This window comes from Aegilops tauschii, chromosome 7 (genome assembly GCF_002575655.3).
Source record: "Aegilops tauschii subsp. strangulata cultivar AL8/78 chromosome 7, Aet v6.0, whole genome shotgun sequence".
In the NCBI taxonomy this organism is placed as follows: Eukaryota; Viridiplantae; Streptophyta; class Magnoliopsida; order Poales; family Poaceae; genus Aegilops; species Aegilops tauschii.
The window spans coordinates 550,676,840-550,699,654 of record NC_053041.3 but is presented as its reverse complement, the minus strand read 5'-3'; positions in this window follow the sequence as shown (position 1 = coordinate 550,699,654).

The following is a 22,815-nucleotide window of genomic DNA, read 5'->3' as shown; positions in this document are numbered from 1 at the left end:
ATTTGAACACGATTTTTTTTCGGATATAAGCTTCCTTGCACCCGAAGTAGAGGTCCAACCGACGTACGAGGTGAGCACAATCCACCACGGCGCGCCTGGCTCCTCTGGCACGCCCTGGTGGGTTGTGCCCACCACGGGCCTCCGTTTGTGGTGATTCCAACTCCCAAAAATCACATATATTCCAAAATAATTCTTCGTGAAATTTTATTGCATTTGGACTTTGTTTGATATGGATACTCTGCGATACAAAAAACATGCAGAAAACAGGAACTGGCACTTGGCACTGGATCAATAGGTTAGTCCAATAAATCATATAAAAAGTTGCCAAAAGTATGTAAAACTTGTATAATATTTGTCGGGGGTGTCGTGCGACATATGCCAAAGGATGGCTTATCATGGAGGGGGCTAATAATACGTCGCCGGTGCCTGGAAACAGGATAAGGCGCAAACATGCCCGCCGACGGATCTTACCCTGGTTCGGGGCTCTCCTAGGAGATAACACCCCTAGTCCTGCTCTGCGGGGTCTCCGCATGATCACTCAAGCAACAATGGTGGCTACAAGCTAGCTCCTTGAGCCCTTTCTCTAGAGGGGGAAGAAGAGCAAGGCTAACCCTAGTTTCCTTGTGACACCCAAAAATTTTATTTGACTTTTTCAAACTTTTATTTGATTTGAGGGAGGTCATTTAAAAATTTTCTTCTAAAAGAACTCTCCCTCTCAAAAATTTCCTTTTGTGACAAGTATTTTGTTTGGATTCACCCAAGACTTGATTTTGGTCTTGGAGGTTTTTCTCCATCTTATGTTGACTCATCACAAATGTTTTTCATTTGGGAAAAAGAATTTTTGAAAATCTTTTTAAATAGCCCCATGGCATTTGGGGTGATCTTTTCCCCTTTCAAAAATCCCTTCTTGCCATGACATGAGTGGAAATCCCCTCCCAAAAGTCATCTCCCATCTTTGTGTCAAGGTATACTTCAAATCCAGCAAGTTGAACCTCCCCATGATTTTTTTCTTCCATTTAGTTCTTATCAAAAATATTTTCTGCCCTCTACTTTGGCCCTTGTAGATTTACAAAGGAACTACCTTTTCTCCTTTGAGTTTTGCCTCCAAACCATTTTCCCTGGCTAGTCCTTAGAGCCCTCAACCAAGATCCATGATGATCCACTGGTCTCCAGTTCAAAAATTTCAAATTGTGCTTGCTGCAAGTTTGGACCATATTTGCCAAATTTGATGAAATTCAATTGTTTTCTCCTCCTAAAAATCTGAGAAAATTCAGGCAGCCTCTGGATGCATTGAGAGGTCACCTCACCAAGTCCCAGATCCAGAAATTTTTTTCTTCATGCCAAATCATTTCGTCGAGCACCTGAAGGGCACTGTTACTGTCAAGTTCAGAAATTCAGAGTTACAGTTTCAGTGAGCACTGTCGTTTTCTTCAGAACCCCTTCTCGATCTCGCCAGTAGCCGCGGTGGCTCCATGCGCCCTGTGCCTCCTTCTTATCCCTGTGCCGCACGATCGCCTGGAAGCTTGCGGGCGTCGGCGACGAGCAGGAGGAGGTGCGCCACCCCGTGAGCGACGGCAGCAGCGCCCTTTGCGGCTGCCAGAGAGAGGCGCAGCGTTGGACGGCGCCGTCCAGCGCCGCCCAAGCCACCAGAGGCCACCGCGTGGCCATCCACTCACCCGTGCACGCTGCAGTCCGTCGTCGTGAACTGGTAGGCGCGGAGCGCGCTCTCTGCCGCCGCCGTGCCCGTACGGCCGTTCCGTCGAGGACCGGCGCATTACACCTAGCCCGACCGAGGTTTAGCGGAGAAACGGCGCCAGTGATCCTCCCTGATGGTGCCTAGCCTCCTAAATCCCCTGCCCAACCTCTGCCTCGCCGTAATTGCTCGCCGGAGCTATCCCGTTCACGGCCACCCCCTCGGATCGCCTATAAAAGGAGACCCCGAGCTCGAACTCGAACCCACACCACCTCTACACACCTCCAGTACCACGCCAAGCCACTGGGAGAGCCCCGAGGGAGTCTTCTTCCCCAACTCCGGCCGCCTCGACCCGCTTCGGGATCCAGCGCGATTCACTCCCGTGCGTGCACCCCTACCCCTCAGCTCTTGCCAGTAGCCTCCTAGTACATCCACATCTCTGACCCGCGCATCAATTTGACACTTGCAGCACCCACCGGAGCAGTCCAACATCGCCCGAACCACCGTCCGCCGGAGATAGTGTCGCCGTCGACGTGGTGCTCTCCGACGGCCAAGTCCACCACCCACCGACGCGGAAGAACACCCTGAACCTGTTGGTACCCTCCGATCTCTCTGCCTCGCCGTGGTTCAACGCCGGCGACCACCGCAGCCTTCGGGCGCCGGCGAGCTCCGTTCGGAGTTTTTGAACCTGACGGGTGGGACCCCCCCGTCAGCCTCTCTTCTATTCCCCTCGAACCGTTTTCTGAAAACGCCTTCGGGCAGAATGTGTTTTCCTTCTGGGCTGACGTATTCCTTACCGAACCGTTTTCTGGTTTTTCAGACAAGTCCCTGGTTCTTTTCTGTTTCATCACAGATCAGTCCTTGGACTAAAACCTTTATATCTTTTTAACAAAAGATGCTTTTTGATTGATTCTTTTTCTGTCAGTCTTATATTTTTGTCTAGTTTTTTATAGTATTTATTTGGAAATTTTTTTGGAACAATTATTATGCACGCAACGATGTTCACGTTAGCGTACGGTTTCGTTATACCGTAGGTTCCGGAGGAGGTGACGGAGCCGCGAACTTCGCCGAGCTAGACTCCGACTTCTCCGAACCAGGAAAGCATGTTTGAACCTCTGATATGATAGGTGTTTTGCATGTTTTCTTGAATGGTTTGTACATGGCATATGAGCATCGATGAGTATTGCGTTGCATGCAAGGCAACTAACCCTGTGTTTCGAAGTTACTGTGATCTTTGATGAGAGATGACCTGATCATGTGGTGACATGAAAGGTAGTAAGATGGTATTGTTGTAGCATGGTAGTCTTACATCATCCGATAAACTCCGACGTTAACGTGGACTGAGTCACGTTACCGTTCTACCCCCTTTCGTGCTGTCGCATGTTTTCTGCAAAGAATACGGTTTAGTAAGTTGTTAACCTCTTTCCTTGTACACACCAAATAGAGGGGCCGGGATGAGGGTTCCATGGCCCTGGATTAAAGCCAGTCATCCGGTCAGGGGGCATGGGTGTTTCCGGTTGGGACCGAGAGGGGGGCACCCCTTAGAGCGCGCGGTATAAATTTGATCCCATGCTACACGAGGTTGTAGCCTCCCCGTCTCAAAGTTTTTCTTGAACGTTGCCGAGGGTGATTCCTGGCATCGGAATGTTGAATGGGTGTGTACTGGTTAGATGTGTTTCTCCTAAAACACCGTAAACGGAACTAGTCCCTTGTGACTACTGAAATCCGTTGGCTGTGGTTAAGAGTACAAACTCTGCAGAGTCAAATCCTTCCGAGTCATCGTGTCCATGGTCAAGGACCATGGCCAGTATATCCATATCCATGTCAGTCCCTATGTCAGTCTCCGTGGTAAATCCCCGGTGAACAAGCTTGAGTGGTAAACCCGGTTGAATTGTTATTCCTGTGGATGGACTAACCTTTTATTTATCTCGTACCTGAATATTCCCTTGAAATGATTTAAATTCATGAGCTACGGAAATATTAAGTTATGAAATATAAGCCCTTTATGTGATGTCGCTCAGACGTCCGACTGTGGCACTCTTGTAATTTACTTTCAATATAAGCCCTTTATGTGATGTCGCTCAGACGTCCGACTGTGGCACGCTCGTTATTTATTTTTGATATAAGCCCTTTATGTGATGTCGCTCAGACGTCCGACTGTGGCACGCTCGTTATTTATTTTTGATATAAGCCCTTTATGTGATGTCGCTCAGACGTCCGACTGTGGCACGTACTGTCTTTTATTTTCCATTATAAGCCCTTTATGTGGTGTCGCCTTGACGCTCGACTGCGGCATTGTTATTTTATTTGTATCCTTTCGAGGACTCATTTAGGCACTCGATTGGCCTTCAGCATTACATTGGGATTTCGGGAGGACTACCACCCGACTTCCCTTTTATTTCCCATGCATTGCTATCTCATTGTCTGAGTGCGCTCTATTAATCTGTTCATCTGCATCATGTTTACATCTGTTATATCTTATGTCCGAACTGTCTTGCGAGTACTTCCATAGTACTCACCTGGCTTGTTGATTTGGCCAGATGTTGACGAAGGCGATCTCATGGATGAAGAGTTTGATAGTGAGTCCGACGCCTAGAGGAGTCCCAGTCAGTCCCGTGCGATCCCGGATATTGGTCACTTGTATTATATACGCTTCCGCCACCCGCAATAAGAATCCTCGAGCCTCACTCCAACGCTCAAAGAGCTGCTAGATTCAGGAGTCATGTCACCCACTTCGCTGTGACATATCCACCACCGTTTTTTTATTGCGAGTCAGTAGTTATGCCACCCTATCCGCCTTTATGTATTATCGGCGTGCTTGTAATAAATTGTTGAGCCGTCTCCGCTCAACCTTGTATTATATTTAGTACTCCTGGTTTTCCTTCTGTGATCAAGAAATTGTCTACCAGTGAGAAGGATTCTTCTCCACTGGTCCGTAAAAGGGATCGGTTTCTCAATAAATATTTTTATTGGAAAACCGGTCGTGACATTCCTCTCTTTCTATATGTGGGTGTAGATGGACTAAAGTCTGAACCCTTTGCATGGGTGCCCTGGGGGGTTTATATAGGCCTACCCTCCAGGGGTACAAAGGTAATCTGGCCGGGTGTAGGACCCGGCTGTCAGTGTCTCTGGTCACCGGCTTCTCCGCTGGCTGATGGGGTCCGCCGCCTGGTGGGTCCCGTCGGCTGTCTCCTACTTGGCCGACAGGCCGCGCCCGCCGCTTGCGGGTCTTGCCGGCTGCTCATCACTGTAGCCGTGCTGGTAATGATGCATGCTTTGTCGGGGGAGGCGTGGCTACAGTACCGCCGCCTGGCGGGCATTCACTGTAGCCACTCCCCGTCTCTTCGAGTTAATGACGTACAAATCCCAAGGAGGGGGAGGGCCGCCTGATCATCAGCCGCCCCCCTTGAGCCGACTGGCCCAGGATGACCGCTCTCTAGCTTCTCACGGACAGGTGGGGCCCGCCACCTACGGTTCGTACCGACAGCCCGTCGTGGGAGCATGGCTCCCTCTGACAGGGGTGATGTCATGGGCAGCCTGGTAACAGTGTCGCGCCGGGCGGGAGATCTCCGTCTGGTACGATGCACTGTGGCCACGCTTGGTCCTAGATTTGGGGGTGGCAGGGCGTGCTGTAGTCACGCCCCGTCTCATCATATTTATGTGGGTGCAGACTTTGAGGATGCCTAGGGCTGCCTGCTAGGAGCCGGCCCACCTCGTGGCCGCCCGCTGGGCTTTGCCGTCTCCTGGCAGCCAGCCGCTTGGACCAGTCGGCCGCAAGAAGGCGGCGCTTGGCTCTTTGAATCTTGAGGGGAGCAGCCGACCCCGATGTCTTGAAGCGCCATGGGGGGCCGATGAGGCTACCCGTGGCCAATTAATCCGACAGTAGTCCCCGAAGCTGGTGTGGCTCCGTGGCTGAAGAAAGGAAGGAGGCTCGGCAGCTTCCTACTCCGAGTGCTTCATTGATCTTGCTCCGCCCGTCTTCCGAAGTGCCGACTGCTAGGAGTCGGATACGACCAGGCAGGCCGCCTGGTGGTTTTTGAAATGTCCCGGCGGGAGCTGGGTGGCGTGCCAGCCTGGCGCCAGTCTTGCCGCCTGCCAGCTGCACGCCACGTGTCGCCAGCTTGCCTGGCCGCCTGCCAACCCACGCGTGTGACGGGACGTCGCCGCAGGCCGAGGCCCACCACTACCGGGCCTCGGCACGCGCGCGGATCTGCTGCGGCCGAGGTGAACGGTTGGGATTCCATGGCGTGATTACTCCGCGTCTTTACTGCATGGTTAATGCGGGGTCGTGGGCACAGTTAATCCCACGATCCCCATGCCCCGTCCCCTCGGCTTCGCGGCCCAGGGCTATAAGTAGGGGGAGGAGGGGGCGGCTCTAGCACGCGCGCCCTCCTCTCCCTTTGCTTTACTCTTCCTCTTCTCTCTTTCTGCCACCGCCGCACTCCTGCAATTTGCCGAAGTGCTGCCGCGGCCCGTCGTCACCAAGCCGAGTCTCTTCGCCGCGTCGTCGCCTCGTCGAGCCTGAGCTTCCATGGCGCGAGAGTGATCCGGTGACTGGGATGGCTCGAATGTCATCGAAGACCACATGACCTTCCTCCGCAACACGCGGCGGCTGCCCGGCGAGGGCTATGTCCAGACGCGCGTCCCGCCTGCGAAGGAGATCTCACCGGCACCGGAGGAAGGCGAGCGCGTCATCTTCCGCTCGCACTTTCTTCGGGGCTTCGGCCTGCCGGCGAGCGGCTTCCTTCGCTCCTTCCTCCAGTTTTACCACCTCCAGCCGCACCACCTCACACCAAACACGGTGGTGCTGCTGTCGGCCTTCGTCATGCTGTGCGAGGGCTACCTCGGCGTTCTCCCCACTCTGGAGCTGTGGGGAGAGTTCTTCTACACCAAACTCGGTGTCTCCGCCAAAAACGAGGCGGCTCAGTGCGGCGCCCAGGAGCCGGGAACCGCTTCCCGTCCATCAGCTTGACACGGTCGGTAAAGCTATGGCAAAAGTCGTATTTCTACGTCAAGAACGTCAACCCGGCGCTGGACTTCGTCAACCTGCCGGCCTATGAAGCCGGCCTACCGGCTGAGCCGCGCACCATTTGGACCTTCAAGCCGAAGCATCTGTCGGCCGCCTCCACCGCCGCCGTTGCCAGGCTTAAGGTGATGACGGATTCGGAGGGCCTCAAGGCCTCCGACTTGTTGACCGCCTACGTGGAGCGCCGGGTTCTCCCTCTCCAGGGCCGGCCTCATCTGATCAGTCAGATGAGTGGGCACCGAGACCCGTGCTAGCTGTCCACCCAGGAGATGCCGGCCATGGAGGTGGCCCGCCTGGTGAACGAGATCTTGAACAGCAAACTCTCGGAGTCAGAGTGGTAGTTCGGCAAGCGGCCATATTCGCACGCGCTCCCGCCGCCTGCGGTAAGCTTCTTAACTCTTGGTTTTTTCTTTTTCTGCCGAGATCTGCCTTGCTGACTGATCAGTCGGATGTGTCGCAGCTCCTCACGACCCAGCCGGCAGCCGATGCACTGGCGGCCAGGAGTACCTGCCGGACCGAGCGGTGAGTGACACGGACGACCCCGACTTGGGGGCGGCCGCTTTGGAGGAAGACGATGCCACAGGCGGTGGCGACGGGGCAGGCGGCTCCGGTGGAGGAGGCGGCCTCGAGACGTGGCTGAATGACAACAAGGAGGGGGCCGAGCCGCGCCGCCTGCCGGTCGCTAACAAGGCGGGGGCGAGTTCCTCAGCGGTGCCACCCGCACCAGGCGGCGCATCGAAGCGTCGAGCCGGCACGCAGCTGCAAGGTAGCCGGCCGAAGAAGCCCAAGGGCTCGGCCAAAGCGACCAGGCGGGAGGAGGCCGCCGTGAAGGCAGCCCGGTTCCAGAGGGCCCCAAAGCAGCCGCCGACGGTGTCCGCGTAAGAGCGTATCTTTTCTTGTGTCTTCCTTTGTCCTTTCTATGTCTTTTTCGCAAACCTTTCTGAATTCTTCTTGTCTTGCGTAAACAGAGCCCCGCTCTCACTTGAGCGGTCGGCCTCTGCCTCCATCATCAGGGGGGGGGGGGTGGAGGGCTCCACCAACACCCGCCGCATAGACCCACTCGCCGACCTCCGGGAGGCGACGGAGAAGAACGCGCGAGGAGAAGGAGAGGGTGGAGCAGGCGAAGGCGGACGCAGCCAAGGCGGCGCCGGAGGAGACGGACGCGGCGGCCAAGGCCCATGCCGATGCCGCGGCCAAGGCCTGGGAGAAGGAGGCGATCAAGGCCCAGGCGGACGCGGCCGCCAAGGCACAAGCTGGGGCAGCCACGGGTGGCCAGGCTCCACAGCTGGTCGTCCCGCTGCGCTCCATGCCGCCGGCGCCAGTGATCCTGGCGCCGACTGGAGCAGCTGGCAACGACCAGCCGGTCATGGAGAGGGAGGGGGCAGCGCCATCATCCCGAGGAAGGAGGTGCCCCAGCAAACGCCGGTTGCCGAGGCCCAGGGCAGTCGGCCTGACGTGCCGCCGACTCCTCAAGTCAGTGGCGAGCTAGTGGTGGGGGCGACTCCTACAGCCCGCACTCCGGCGCGCCCGCGAGCGGGGAAGGCGACTTCGGCGCCGCGGCCTTAGGAGGTCGGGGCCTCGAGCTCATCGGCCCCGGAAAGCGGAGGCCACTAGCGCCGTCCCACGAGAGTGGATGTCTGGGGGTGGGACGGGCGTCCTGAACAAGGCTGCGCACGAAGTCCACTCCCTGCTTCAGGCCCAAAGCGACGCCCTCCAGAACTACACGAAGACGTTCTTGGCGTCGTGAGCCGCCGTCCGGGTATGTTCCTCGTACTTTGCTTTCAATCTTTGTAATCTTCCATGGGGGCGCGTCAGCGCACCCATTGGGTGTAGCCCCGAGTTCCGGGCCGGCTGCTGAGCAGGCGGCTCGGAACTTAAAGGTGAGTTCCGAGTGCTGATTCCTTCTTTTCTTCCGCTCCGCTATCTTTGTTGCAGGATTACCACAACATCCGTGCGGCCGCCTTCAACTCCCAGGTCCAGGCATTGGCCAAGCGGACCGCCGAACTGAGCGACAGCCGGAATAAGCACTCAATTCTTCTTTCTCGCGAGGGCGCGCCAGCGCACCCGCGGGGTGTAGCCCCCGAGATCCGAGCCGACTGCTGAGCAGTCGGGTCGGATCTTCCGGCAACTGCCTTTTCTTATTTCTTTCATTGAACCGCTCAATCCTTAGTCTCGCGGGGGCGCGCCAGCGCACCCGCAGGGTGTAGCCCCCGAGATTCGGGCCGACTGCTGAGTAGTCGGGTCGGATCTTCCGGCAACTACTTCTTTCCTTGTTGATTTGCTGACTTCCTGCTTCTTCTTGTCTTCTACAGGAGCCAACGCCACCTTGCGGTAGCAACTAGGCGAGGCTCAGACCGCACTACATGCCAAGGAGGAGGAGCGCCTCAAGGTGGAGCAAGAGCGCGACCGCTTGGCCAAGCAGCTGGTCGACTCAGCGGACAAGCACAAGGCGGAGCTGCAGAAGCTCAAGGACGCGGAGGAGGCCCTTCAGGCCGAGTTCGAGACTCAGCGCTCAAACTGGGTTGAGAAGGAGAAGGCCTTGTCGGACGGCTATGGCGAGATCGAGGACCTGCTCGATGGTGAGTTGTCCTTCTCTTTCTTTTGCCTACCGATTGGTCATATGAGCCGACTTCCGGCTTCATACTTCTTTTTTCTTCTTATGCAGAGTATTTCCCTGGTTACTCGTGCGCCGCCAGCCAAGCCGTCGAGGCTCGTCGTGATGAGCGGAGGCTGGCTAGTGCCACGATCGTGCCCAACGCCCCACGGAACCTTGCTGAGCAGATGCTCGCCATCCAGGCTCGTCTCGAGCCGACGCATCGGGCGCTCCACCGTCTTCAGCGCGCCGGAGCCCAGGTGGTCTCCGCCCTCTGGCCGGGTACTCCCATTCTGCACACCGTCAATCGGACCTCCGACTGGTTGGAGGTGGCCATCGGCCGCATCGAGGCATGGAAGGGCTCCTCCACCCGGGCGGGCGCACGCCAAGCCTTGGAGTTCGTCAAGGGGTGGTACCCTAGGCTGAACCTGGACCAGCTGGCCACGCTCCGTGCCGAAGCCGGCGAAGAGTTGGAGGCGGTGGCGCCCGAGCTCTATCATCGCGCTGCGGCGATCGCCGAGTACACGGATACCAACGTCTTCCTCCTTGAGCTAGACGAGGCGGGTGTCGAGGTGCCGCCCAACTAGTTCGGGCTGAACCTAGAAGGCGGCGAGGACTCGGTGGAGGAGATCGCCTCCAGCGATGAAGGCGAGGACGAGGACGATGAAGACGATGCGCCGGATGGTGGGAGACGACGGCCGACCTTAGCCTGACCAAGTCTCGACCAACGGACGGAGTGCCGGCGAGCCGACTGCTGCCGACGCTAACCAGGCCGAGACCCACCAGGCGGCCGCTCCACCACCCGGAGCCTCTACCTCTGTCGACCCCTCTGATCCGGCTGCTGCTCCTCTAGCCTAGGTGGCCGAGTTATCTTTGCTTTTCCTGTTTTGTAACCTCTTGAACAAAAATTGTTAAGTTCGCGCAGTTCCACCCGCTGCGGGTGTATTCAAACTCCATTGAATGTTGGCCAAGGGCCTTTTGCTGTGAAAATTGTCTTTGCCGATTGCCGACTTGTCTCGCTTTTCTACTCCTTTGGCTTTTTCCTTTGCCACCTTCCCTTGGCTGCGGTCTTGCCAGCCGGACAGCTGCTCTGCGGTCTGTGGCTGGGTCAAGTACTTGGCCATTTTGGGAAGGCAAGTACTTTAGCCGTTGGTAGAGTGTAGCAAATTAAGTTAGAAACCGGCTGGCCGGCTGCTCAGCAGCCGGTCGGCGAGGTGAGGAGCCGACTCGGCCTATGCAAATGCTTTAGTCCTTAGCCATTTTTCATGTGGGCCACGTTTCCTGCCTTCATCTCTTGCTGGCCGGACAGTCGCTCTGCGAGCTGCGCCTTGTGGCAAGAGAGGGCTTAGGTGTCGGCACACTACTTGTCCGACTATAGGTAGCATTGACATAGTACAAGGCGGCAAGCCCCCGGGCCGACTGGTCGAACCCGGTGCCAGACAGAATGATGAAATAACACATTCATAGGCATAATACTTATCATATAGATAAAAAAGGGTAGCCCCCGAGTGCTCCTGGAGGGCCCCGATGTCTTAGTGCTTAATACAAAAGGTAGCATGGTACATACTAAATCAACTATAAAATCTTCGGAGGAGATTTGTGTTCCATGGGCGCTCTGCTTCCTTGCCGGAGTCGTCCCTCTTGCGTGCCCTGGGCTTCTAAGCGTCGATCAGGTAGTAGGAGTTGTTGCCCAAGGCTTTGCTGATGATGAAGGGGCCTTCCCAAGGGGCCGAGAGCTTGTGCTGGCCGGCTGTTCGCTGGATCAGCCGGAGCACAAGGTCTCCCTCTTGGAAGGATCTTGGCTTGACCTTCCGACTGTGGTATCGGCGTAGACTCTGCTGGTAGATTTGGGATCGGCTGAGTGCCAACAGCCGGCCCTCTTCCAGCAGATCGACACTGTCTTCTCGTGCTTCCTTTGCCTCCGCTTCCGTGTACATGGTGACGCGAGGTGAGTCAAACTCAATGTCAGTTGGGATGACGACCTCGGCACCGTACACGAGAAAGAATGGAGTGAAGCCGGTTGATTTGTTCGGAGTGGTGCGGAGACTCCAAAGGACTGCCGACAGCTCGTCGATCCAGCAGCTGGCCGACCGCTCTAGAGGCTCGACCAGTCGGGGCTTGATGCCGAAGAGGATGAGGCTGTTTTCCTGCTCGACTTGGCTGTTTGACTGCGGGTGGGCAACTGACGCTAAGTCCAGTCGGATGCCCTGCATCGCGCAGAAACGGGCCAAGGCGCCTTTGGCAAAATTTGTGCCATTGTCGGTGATGATGCCGTGTGGTATGCCATACCGGGTGGTGATATCTGCAATGAAGGTCATAGCAGTCGAACCATTCAACTTCTTGATTGGCTTCGCTTCAATCCACTTGGTGAATTTGTCCACAGCGACGAGCAGATGAGTCATGCCGCCGCATGCTGTCTTGAATTGTCCCACCATGTCCAACCCCCAGACGGCAAAAGGCCAAGCCAAGGGAATGGTCTTGAGTGCAGAGGCCGGTAGATGCTGCCGGGAGCTGAACTTTTGACACCCTTTGCAATGCTTGACCAACTCCTTGCGTCCTCCAAAGCAGTTGGCCAGAAGAAACCATGGCGGAAAGCTTTGGCGATAAGGGATCTGGAAGCCGCGTGGTGGCCGCGCTCGCCTTGGTGGATATCTTTGAGGATTGCTTGGCCCTTTTCTGGTTCCACGCAGCGCTGGAATACTCCAGTCACACTGCATCTGACAAGCTCTCGGTTTACTATCGTGTAGGTTCCTGCTCGGCGATGTACTTGTCGGGCCGAGATCTCATCGACCGACAGCTCTCTATTCACCAGAAACTTGAGGATGGGCAGATGGTGCTTGAACTTCTTCTACTGCCACTACGGCCACTTGTACTAGGACGGTTGGGTTGGGAGGCGGCGCGTTGGAGTTGGATGCAGCTTGCTGCATCGTTGAAGTCTTTGGGCCGACTGCTGCAGCCCCCGGGCCGGGTTGTGAAGTCCCCGGGCCGACTACTGTAGCCCCCGGGTCGGGTGCGACTACTGCAGTCCCCGTGCCGCCTGCCGAAATCCCTGGGCCGGCTGCTGGAACCCCCGAGTCGGATCCGACTACTTCGGGAGGAGCCGGCATGAAGATGGACTTAGATTCTGGAGAAGGCTTGATCGACGGCTTGCGGAGGCACTGAAGGGAAACGCCGGCTAGTATTGCTTGATGAGTGGAGCCGATCCGTGCCAAGGCGTCTGCCTGCTCGTTGTCGTTTCGTGGCACGTGAAGGAACTCACACCCTTCAAAGTATCCGTTGAGCTGCTGGACGAGGAAGCGGTAGCTCGCCATGTTTGCATCCTTGGCATTCCAGTCGCCAGACGACTGCTGGACCACCAAATCTGAGTCGCCGTAGCACAGAATCCGGCAGATGCCAAGCTCTTTGGCCAGCCGGAGTCCGTGTATGAGCGCCTCATACTTGGCCATGTTGTTAGAGGTGGCAAAGTGGATTTGCAATGTGTATTTGAGCTTGTCGCCTTTGGGAGAGGTGAGGACAATGCCGGCTCCCAAGCCGGTGCGCATCTTTGAGCCATCGAAGTGCATCCGCCAATGAGTGGAGTCCGGAGCTGGCGGCAGGTACTGGGTCTCGGCCCAGTCGACGAGGAAGTCGGCCAGTGCTTGGGACTTGATGGCGGTGCGTGAGTGATAGAAGATGGTGTAGGGAGCCAACTCGATGGCCCATTTGGCCACCCGGCCAGATGCATCTCTGCTGCCAATGATCTCAGCAAGCGGGGCAGTGCAGACAACCGTGATTGGGTGCTCTTGGATGTATGGCTTCAGCTTCTTGGCGGCAAAATGCACGCCGTAGCACATCTTCTGGTAGTGAGGGTAGTTCTGCTTCGAAGTTAATAATACCTCGCTCAAATAGTACACAGGCCTCTGGACCGGTTGTGCCTTGCCATCCTCTGGGCGCTCCACTACTATGACAGTGCTGACCACCCGGCTGGTGGCGGTGGTGTAGAGGTACATGGGCTCTTTAGCAGTCGGAGCCGCCAGGACAGGCAGCGTGGTCAACATCTTCTTCAACTGGAGAAAAGCTTCATCCGCCTTGTCATTCCACTCGAAATGAGTGGTCTTCTTCATGAGCTGGTACAGGGGAATAGCCTTCTCGCCCAGCCGACTGATGAAGCGGCTGATGGATGCCAAACAGCCGGTGAACTTCTGGACGTCTCTCAGTCGGGTGGGCTTCTCCATCCTCTCGACGGTTTGATCTTCACAGGGTTGCACTCGATGCCGCGCTCTGAGACCAGGAAGCCAAGGAGCTGGCCGGCTGGTACTCCAAACATGCATTTCTCCGGGTTGAGCTTGATTTGAAACCGTCGCAAATTCTCAAAGGTTTCCTTGAGATCTTCCAAGAGGGTACCGCGCTTCTCTGTCTTCACCATAATATCGTCTACATAGACGTGGGCATTTCTGCCGAGTTGCTTGAGGAGACACTTCTGCATGCAACATTGGAACGTGGCACCGGCATTTCTCAAGCCGAATGTCATGGTCAGGTAGCAGAAGGCTCCGAATGGTGTGATGAAGGCGGTCTTCAGGCGATCTGCCGGGTTCAACTTGATCTGGTAATAACCTGAGTAGGCATCCAAGAAACTCAACAGCTTGCATCCGGCTGTGGAGTCTATAACTTGGTCAATCTGTGGCAAGGCAAACGGATCCTTGGGGCAGGCTTTGTTGAGACTGGTGTAATCGATGCACATGCGCCACTTTTTGTTCTTGTTCAGTACAAGGACCGGATTGGCGAGCCATTCTGGAAAAAATACTTCCATAACAAAGCCGGCTGCTAGAAGCTGGGATATCTCTTCACCAACAATTCTTCTCTTCTCTTCCGACAGTCGGCGGAGTGGCTGTCTGACTGGTTTGGCGTCTGCTCTGACATGTAGCTTGTGCTCGGCGAAATCCGTCGGAACACCCGACATGTCTTTGGGAGACCATGCGAAGATATCCCGATTCTCACGGAGGAAATCGACGAGCTTGCTTTCCTATTTGCTGTCAAGGTTGGCACCTATAACAGCGTGCCTCTCCGGGTGCTTAGGGTCCAAGGGGATTTTCTTTGTTTCTTTGGCCGGCTTGAAGGAGCCCTCAGTCTCTGACTCTTTGGGTTCTGGTGACAGGTCCGGCTGCTTGCTGGCCATGGCCACCACCGAGCTTCTTCTCAGCAGCAATCACGAGGGACTCGGCCAGCCGGCTACTAGCTCCAGCATAGGTGGACGACTTCTCGTAGTCTCCACTTATCGTGATAATGCCCTTGGTTCCTGGCATCTTCATCTTGAGGTAGGCATAATGAGGCACCGCCATAAACTTGGCTAAAGCGGGCCGGCCTAGGAGACATGGTAAGGGCTCTCCAGGTCCACCACCTCAAACCAAATCGCTTCACGATGGAAATGATCCTTGTCTCCGAAGAGGACATCTATCTTGACCTTGCCGATTGGTGAGCAGGACAAGCCGGGCACAATGCCATGAAACACAGTCCGACTAGGCAGCAGCTGCTTCTCTTTGATTTTCAACTTCTCCATGGTATCGCGGTAAAGGATGTTTATGCTACTACCGCCATCTATCAGGATTCGGGAGAAACGAGCAGCTCGCCTCTCTGTTGCAAGGGTAGCATCCAACACAAGGGCATAGGAACCTGGAGAGGGCATCACTTTCGGGTGGTCAGCTCGGCTCCAGCTGATAGGCTTCTTAGACCAGTGCATGAACTCTGGGGCTGCTGTAGCAACGGCATTCACTTCACGGTGTTGCTGACGCCGGTTGTGTCTATCGCTAGCCATACTGGTGAAGACAACGTAAGCACCATGTTCTTCGGGGTAATCATCTTGGACTGCGCTGACTGCTGGATGGGCGGCTGACTGCTGGGGAGGCGGAGCCGGCGGGCCAGCAGGCGGAGGGGGCAGTCCTTCTCCCTTGGCGATGCGGACGAGCCAGTGGCACTTCCGAGTTGTATGGTTGGACGGCTTCGCATCGCTGTGGAATTTGCAAGGGGCATCGAGGGTCTACTCAAAGGAGAAAGCAGCCAACCAAGCTGGCTTGCCGCCCTTCTGGCGCTTGGGGAGGGGTTGTCCTTCAGGCTGCTGATCCTCAACTGTCGCCACCTGCCGGCTGGTGGAAGCCGGCTGCGGGGCCTTGTGTTTGTTGTCGTTCGGCTGCTAGCACCGACTGTTGTCTCCAGCCGGCGTTCGAGGGGCCGGGACGGGGGGAGCACCTTCCCAGAGGTATCCACTCGGAGCTCCGACTTCATGGAAGAGTCGGTAGTGGCGTACTTGTTTGCGATGATCAGCAGCTCGTCGAGTGTGGCCGGCTCGTCGCAGAGGAGTTGGTGCTTAAGTAAGGTGCCCTCTCGGCACCCGGCAGTGAAGTATTCTATGGCCTGAACCTCGTGCACCCCCTCGCAGGAGTTGCACAGTTCAGCCCACCGCGTCAGGTAGTCGCGGGTGGACTCGTTGGGGCCTTGTACGCACAACGAGAGCTGGCGAGGCTTGGGTGGCCGCTTGTAGGTGCTGGTGAAGTTGCGGACGAAGACTTCAATGAAATCTACCCAGCTGTTAAATGCATCCATCCCGCACTAAGTCATAAAATTCATGAATTAGTAACTGCATCCAATCTCCGAAAAGTCCCGATTGTTTCGATTTCTTTTTCATGTATTTTTCTGATCAGGAAAAATACAAAATTATGTCATTAGTCTTTCTACAGAGGTCAATCTTTGCCTATTAGGCAAGAGGATAGCAAGTTCTAAATGTTGATGCCGCGGGGCTTCGGCTGTTCAGCCATGTCCGGGCCGTGCCGTGGAGCATGAGCGGAACGTACTTTACGGCAATGCGCTTATTGTCGTTTGCTATGCTGGCGGCTGTGGAGTAGTCGACCAGCCAGTCTTCCGGCTTCACAGAGCCGTTGTACTTGGGCGTATCTCGTGGAAGCGTGAACCCTTTGGGAAAGGGCTCGTCGCGGATGCGGGGGCCAAAACAAGGCGGGCCTAACGCATCTTCCTCTTCTAGCGCCAGGGATCGATTGAGATGGTCGATCCGGTGGCGGGCGTCATTCTCTTTGATTCCCTCTCGGCGGCCCAGCCCGTCGCCGAGAGTTGGGTGGTCAACAGGCGGCGGGGAAGCACGCCTCTCCCTCCTAGTAGGAGGAGGAGGCGGACAATCGTCCCGTCGTTCCACTGCTCGAGGGCGACCGTCTTGGTCGCGCTCGATGGTGAGGCGTGTGCGGCTGTGGCTTGCAGCCGGCTCCTTGTCACGCTTGTCTCGGACGCCGCTTGTCGGCGTCCGGGAGGTCGCGCCTTGCTTTCGGTGAGGGGGCGGGTTGTCATCCCGCCGGCCGGGTTCTTCGGCGCGGCAGCCGGCTTCTTGCTGCGCGGCAGCCGCGTCAATGAGCTGCTGAACGCGCTCTGTCATGCAGCGGCGCTCGTCACCCTCGAGGTGGTCCAGCTCGTCTGCTGCTGCCTGGGCAGCTCGTGGGTTCTCCATCGGCGTGGCATAGACAGGGCCGTCAGTCCCGAACATGCTGGCAACGGCAGCGCCGCGCTGCCGTACCGTGCCAATGCGGCCACTACAAAAAAATACACTTTCGTGATGATACGTGTTTGTCACAGTAGGTCGCGTTTTTTGTCATGCATGTACATCCATGACAATTTTATGACAGAATCAAGATAGTCATACCTGTGCTGTCGTAGAAGTGTTCCATGACATTACCAAAATTATCATCGCGGAAGTGTCCACTTCCATGACGATAAATCGCGCGTCACAGAAGTGCTTTCGTCAAGGGTGACCGACACGTGGCATCCACCGTAACGGAACGCCGTTAAGCTATCGGGTCCGGTTTTGGATCCGATAACCCACTGACATCCCCGACCAATGGGGATTTTCCACGTGTAAAATCATCATTGGCTGGAGGAAACACGTGTCGGCTCACCGTTGGGACAGATGACATCCACTCATTGGACCGAAGGCGCCTATGATACGTTGACACGTGGCACGGCCAACCAGAGGCCCATTCCTGTGAAAAGGCCGGCCCGTTTGACTTGGTCAAAAGGTGGTGGGCCGGCCCATGGAAAGCTTGTTAACGGCCTATTCGCATATAGCCCATTTACAGCCCACTAACCCAGGGCCCATTACGACCTATCCGAATTAGGCCCAGTAGCGTCATCTGGGCCGTCCAATATGATTCCAGCCCATTTTAAGTTCTGGCCCATGTATGGCCCATGACGTCTTTCGGCCCATATGAGGCCCTTTGTAACTCTTGGCCCATTAATGGCCCGTGGTGAAACTGGCCCGTAATGAACAGTGTATCACTTTATACCCATTAATGGCCCATTAATCCATTGGGCCGTTTGCAGCCCATGTTATCTTTCGGCCTTCTTAGGGCCCATTTATTCTTGGGCTCATTTCCAGCATTCGATTACTTACGGCCCGTTACTGCCATTTTCTGCTTGTGGGCCAAATTCAGCCCGTGGTTACAGTCGGCCCGTTTGTGGCCCGTTAATACGTTGGGCCGTTTTCATAGCGTCATCAAATATGGCCTATTAACGACGGCCCGTGATGGTCGGCCCATGAATGGAGACTCCAACTCTAGCCCGTTTACGACCATAATGCGGTCTGTTTTTGGCCCATGTTTGGCCAATCGATCATACAGCCCGTCTAAGGCCCATTGATCATACGGCCCGTAGAAGGCCCATTGTTTCTATGGACCGTAGAAGGCCCATTGTTTCTACGGCCCGTAGGAAGCTCAGTGTCACTACAGTAAATATGTAGCCCATGGCCTGTTAAAGGCGGGAAACTACTATAGGTTTAGACCTGCTAATGGCCCAGGATGATTATAGGCCCACGTTTTGGCCCATATGAGTAACGGGCCGACCTGAAGACCGACAACACTGAGATCCACTGAACCTTTCGGCCTAAATTACAGCATACCGACCAAAGAATAAACCTAGACTATACAATAAAGAAATTACAGCATATTACATCCACTGGGAATCAAAGTTCGCTACCGGTGATAATAAAGCGCAACATGACCGCGGATTACATACACTGGGCATCAAAGGTCGCCACCAGTGCATATAAACGCGCTGACAAAAGAATATACAAAACTAAGAGCACTTCAGAAGGCACTAGACCTGGCAAGCTCGGGCCCCGCAAGCAACCGAACAAGCTGATGAGACCTCAGTTGTGTCAATGATAGATGCTTCATCCCTAGATGTATGGCACCATAGTGCGCAAGGCAGTCCCCTACCATCTTCATTACATCTTTGACTTCCAGTCGGAGCTGAGCTGAAGCAAGCCTTTCCGCTTTAAGTTGAGATTGAAGAAGTCAAGCTGATTAAGGCAGCGACTGCACAGAGGTTGTCTCACACCTGCTGGTGAGTAGCTTCAACTCACTGTCTTCATCAAGACAGGACCTTGGGGTCATCTCGCTGTCCTCAAGATGGTTTGGCTCACTATCTTTCCTAAAGTTCTGCCTGACATAAGAGATACGACTCTGAAAGAGAAACAAGGAGACACGTAACAGGTTTCACAATTATATAAGCAAATAAATGGATCTGTTCTGCATAAGGAACATGTTTTTACAACTACAATTTAAAACTGGTAGTTGTTGCAAACATCCAATCAGATGTAAACAGCAGTGGAGGAAATGATGCCTATCCAAATCTATACTAGAACAAAGTTTGAAGGCTTGAGAAGGATGAACTTACATTACATGTTGACACGGGCTGGACAAAGCCCTTCTCCATGTTGATGGAAAGATAATTCAATAAATTCCCCAAAGAAAATTCTTTATAAGCGTTGCCATTATTCTACATTTTGCAAAGAGTAAATATAGATCAAATAATATTGGAAGAAATAGAGGAGAATGAAGCTCAGGTGCAGACTGATGATACATAATCAAATAGCAATTAATTAAGTACATCGTTACAAGGCAAAAGGTACTGACAAGAGGAATGCAGACATCAACGTGTGCAGTGGCATTGGCTTTATTCAACATTTTGGTAAGAGTAAATGTAGATATGATAATTTGGAGAAAGTGGAGGGTAGGGCAGATAAGATGCGGAGTAATGCTAGACAATCAACCATCTCGCGATGCATGTACAGTAATACCACCACCGTCCGTTATTACTTGTCGCTCAAATGGATGTATCTAGCACTATTAAGTTCTAAATACATCCAATTGATCAACAATTAATTTGATACAGAGGGAGTACATGACAACAGGTACTTACATGAGCAATCCAAAACTTCATAACCATTGTGTTAATTCTACATTTATCTAAGAGTAAATATAGATCTTATAATTTCAAGCAAAGGAAGGATAAAGAAGCGAACATTTACAGTGATGCTACATAATCAAACAGCAATGAGTGTAAGTATGCTGACAAAGGGCAAGAGAAGAGGATCATCTTAAAGAAGAGCAGAAGAGCAAGCAGATTGAAGATATTACAAGTCTTTCTATACAATGTCGGTTGGCCACCCATGATGAACCAGAGCGCACAGAGAAATACTATTCCTTCCGGTCTCTCCATATGTGGCTCACATGCATTTCGAAACTAAAGTAGGAACATTTAGCTGACCAATTAAACATCTCTCAGTTTTATTAATATCAGCATAATATCAGATTTGAATTTGTACAACTAAGCTTGTTTAGCTCGATGGGTGGAGCAGTGCTATTACGACACGAACCACGTAGGCTGATCGTGTTCATCATAAAATGGGGAAACCGTAAGCATGATGAGTATAGTGTTGATCGTGGCAGTGGGATGGCAGATCTGAAGCTGCAAACCGCGCAAAGGGTAGTTAGCAACCGATATTTGCTTTGAAATAACAACTAAGATTTGGTATGGACAAGAAAGTACAGTCAACAAGTGACAAAGAAATGCAATTCTGCTGTCTCTCTATATGTCGCGACATGCATTTGGAAACTCAACTGGGACCTTTAGCTAACCAATTAAATGTGTCTGTTAACTAATATCAGTATCATATCACAGTCATATTTGAACAACTAAGCTTTGGAATTTTGAGTGTTGTGTTGTTTAGCTTGAAGGGTGGAGTAATGCTAGTATGACAGAAAGCACCTACGCAGATCATAGTAGAGTAGATAAAAGGGGAAAACCCTAAGCATCAAGAGTAAAATCAGGAAAGTGGAACTAGCTGGACCAGTGGGTGGCGCACATGCTTTTCGAAACGAATATAGGAACATTAGGTGACCAATTAAACGTTCTCTGTTTTAGTAATATGAGCATCATATCAGATTCGTATTTCAACACGTAAGCTTTGGAATTATGAGTGGCATGTTGTTTCTCTTGATGGGTTGAGGTCTTGAGGAGCAGTGCTAGCATGACACGAAGTAGTGAAGCACCTACGATGATGGTAGTGAATATAAAGGGGGAAACCATAAGCTTTACGAGTATAGTGACCGTGACATGGCGGATCTGAAGGTGCAAACCGGACAAAGCTACTTCGCAACCAATGTTTGCATTCAACTAGCCACTACGATTTGGTACGGACAAGAAAAGTACAGTAAACAATTTAAGATCTATTTTCCGGGTGAGATCAATAACTTAAGCACATATGGAAGAGTACCACCTCTCTTGCGACGCCGTGTAGGCCCCTGCTGATATGTTGAGGGTGCTGCGGGTGCGATTGCTGTCGGCGGCGGGGAAGAAGACTTTAGATGGCAGACAGCCGGGTCGGGGATAAATCATGTTGCCGTGGACGAGGCGGTTCTAGGAGCGGCAACAGCAAGGTGGACGACGGCGCCGATGAAGCGAGACGACGCGATGAAAGGATCCTGGTCCGGCGCCGTGGATGAGAGACGTCCATCTCTTGCAGTGGATGACGCGGTAGGGGTAGCGGCTCCGGCAAGGTGGAGGATGGGGTGGCGAACGGAGGAGGCTGGCCGCAGTGGGGAGGTTGTCGTGGCGCCGACGGTCTATGAATGGGGAAATGGAGGGGGAGGGGGATCTCAAACTTTGGGACGTGCTTGTCTAAAATGTGGGAAAGTTACGAACTTATCCCCCATTTAAAATTTCGGACATCACGTCGGTTGGGGATAGGACGGTAATCTCGCATCTCCCAAATATTTGTCGGTAACGATTTCGGGAGAGGAGAGGGTGTTTTGCAGCCCACGGCTGGCGCCCACGGTGTATGAACGGGGCTGACAAGTAGGGCGGTTGTGTCACGTCTGAGGGATGTTACACATCTGCCCCTATTTAAATTATTAGCCTACGTCGATTTCGGACGAGCAGAGTTTGTTTTGCCGCCCACCGTGGATGAATGGGGAAATGGAGGGAGAGACACATGTCTTTCGGACGAGCTTGAATCAAATGTGTTTTGCCGCCCACGTTTGGCACCCACCATGTTTGAATGGGCTCAGAGGCCATCGTGTCACGTCTGATTGAAGTTACTAGTCTACCCCTATCGACAGCAGTGTAAATCCGGTCGATAAGGATGTCAAGTGTCAGGGGTAGATAGCAATTTCCATCTCGCAAACACTTGCTTCGGGCAGCCCACAAATGATAGTGGGTGTTTAGCCGCTTCGTTCAAAACTTGGGAGAATTAGCATTCACGTTTGCCCTGGGCCCTGGCAACTAAATCCAAATCCAATTTTTATTCAATTACGAATATCCACAGATAATTCTACATTTTGTTATTTATTTCTTCAAAACCACAACAAAGATTTATTCCACCTTTATATATGATTATGATTTAGAAATGCTGTGATCTTCGAATTCAGTAGGTTGGATACACTTTGAGTCAAACAGTTATTTCATCCAATACAATATGCTCACACGAAAAATAGTTCACCTTATGTCAATCATACAAGTACTGAGGATTACCTCGCCTAAAAAATTCGGATCATTACAACACATGGACAACATAGGGGGTCTTACAACATAATCCATTCAGAGACATGACACAACATGCAAGTACAATAATCTAATGACAATTTCAACTGCTATCTAAAGAAGAACTGGGATTACCCTGGGCTTCAGATAGCAGAAGCAGCAGGACCTCCTCCGTCTTCAAATGCAACATTCTTACTTCCTCCAATTCTTGGGTTGCTTGCATAATGCATGCAGCTAATTGCATAATTTCCAGCTTCAAGATCAAGATTACCTCATTCATGGCAGCCACACCATCTCTTTGTGCCTCTAGTAGAACCTCAAGAACTATAATATCTGTGCTCAAACTGCTCTCCGGCGGTGTTGCCTCTGAACTGCTACCATCTGGTAACATGGATGGCACACTGCTTCCACAGATAGATTCTGGGGTTGTACATTGTGTCCTAGTGTGAACGGCATCCTGAAAGGTTTCCGCTGGACCTAAGTAAGAGATAGTTATCGCATGATCCAGGCAGTAAGCTTACATGGTAAACGACATACGAATTATTGCCGAGCATGGCAAGCTATATTTAAATGGTTCGAAGCAGCATCAGCCGAAAAGAAATTAAAATGGTAAGATGAAACTAGGGATGTAAGTGGCAAATAAATGAC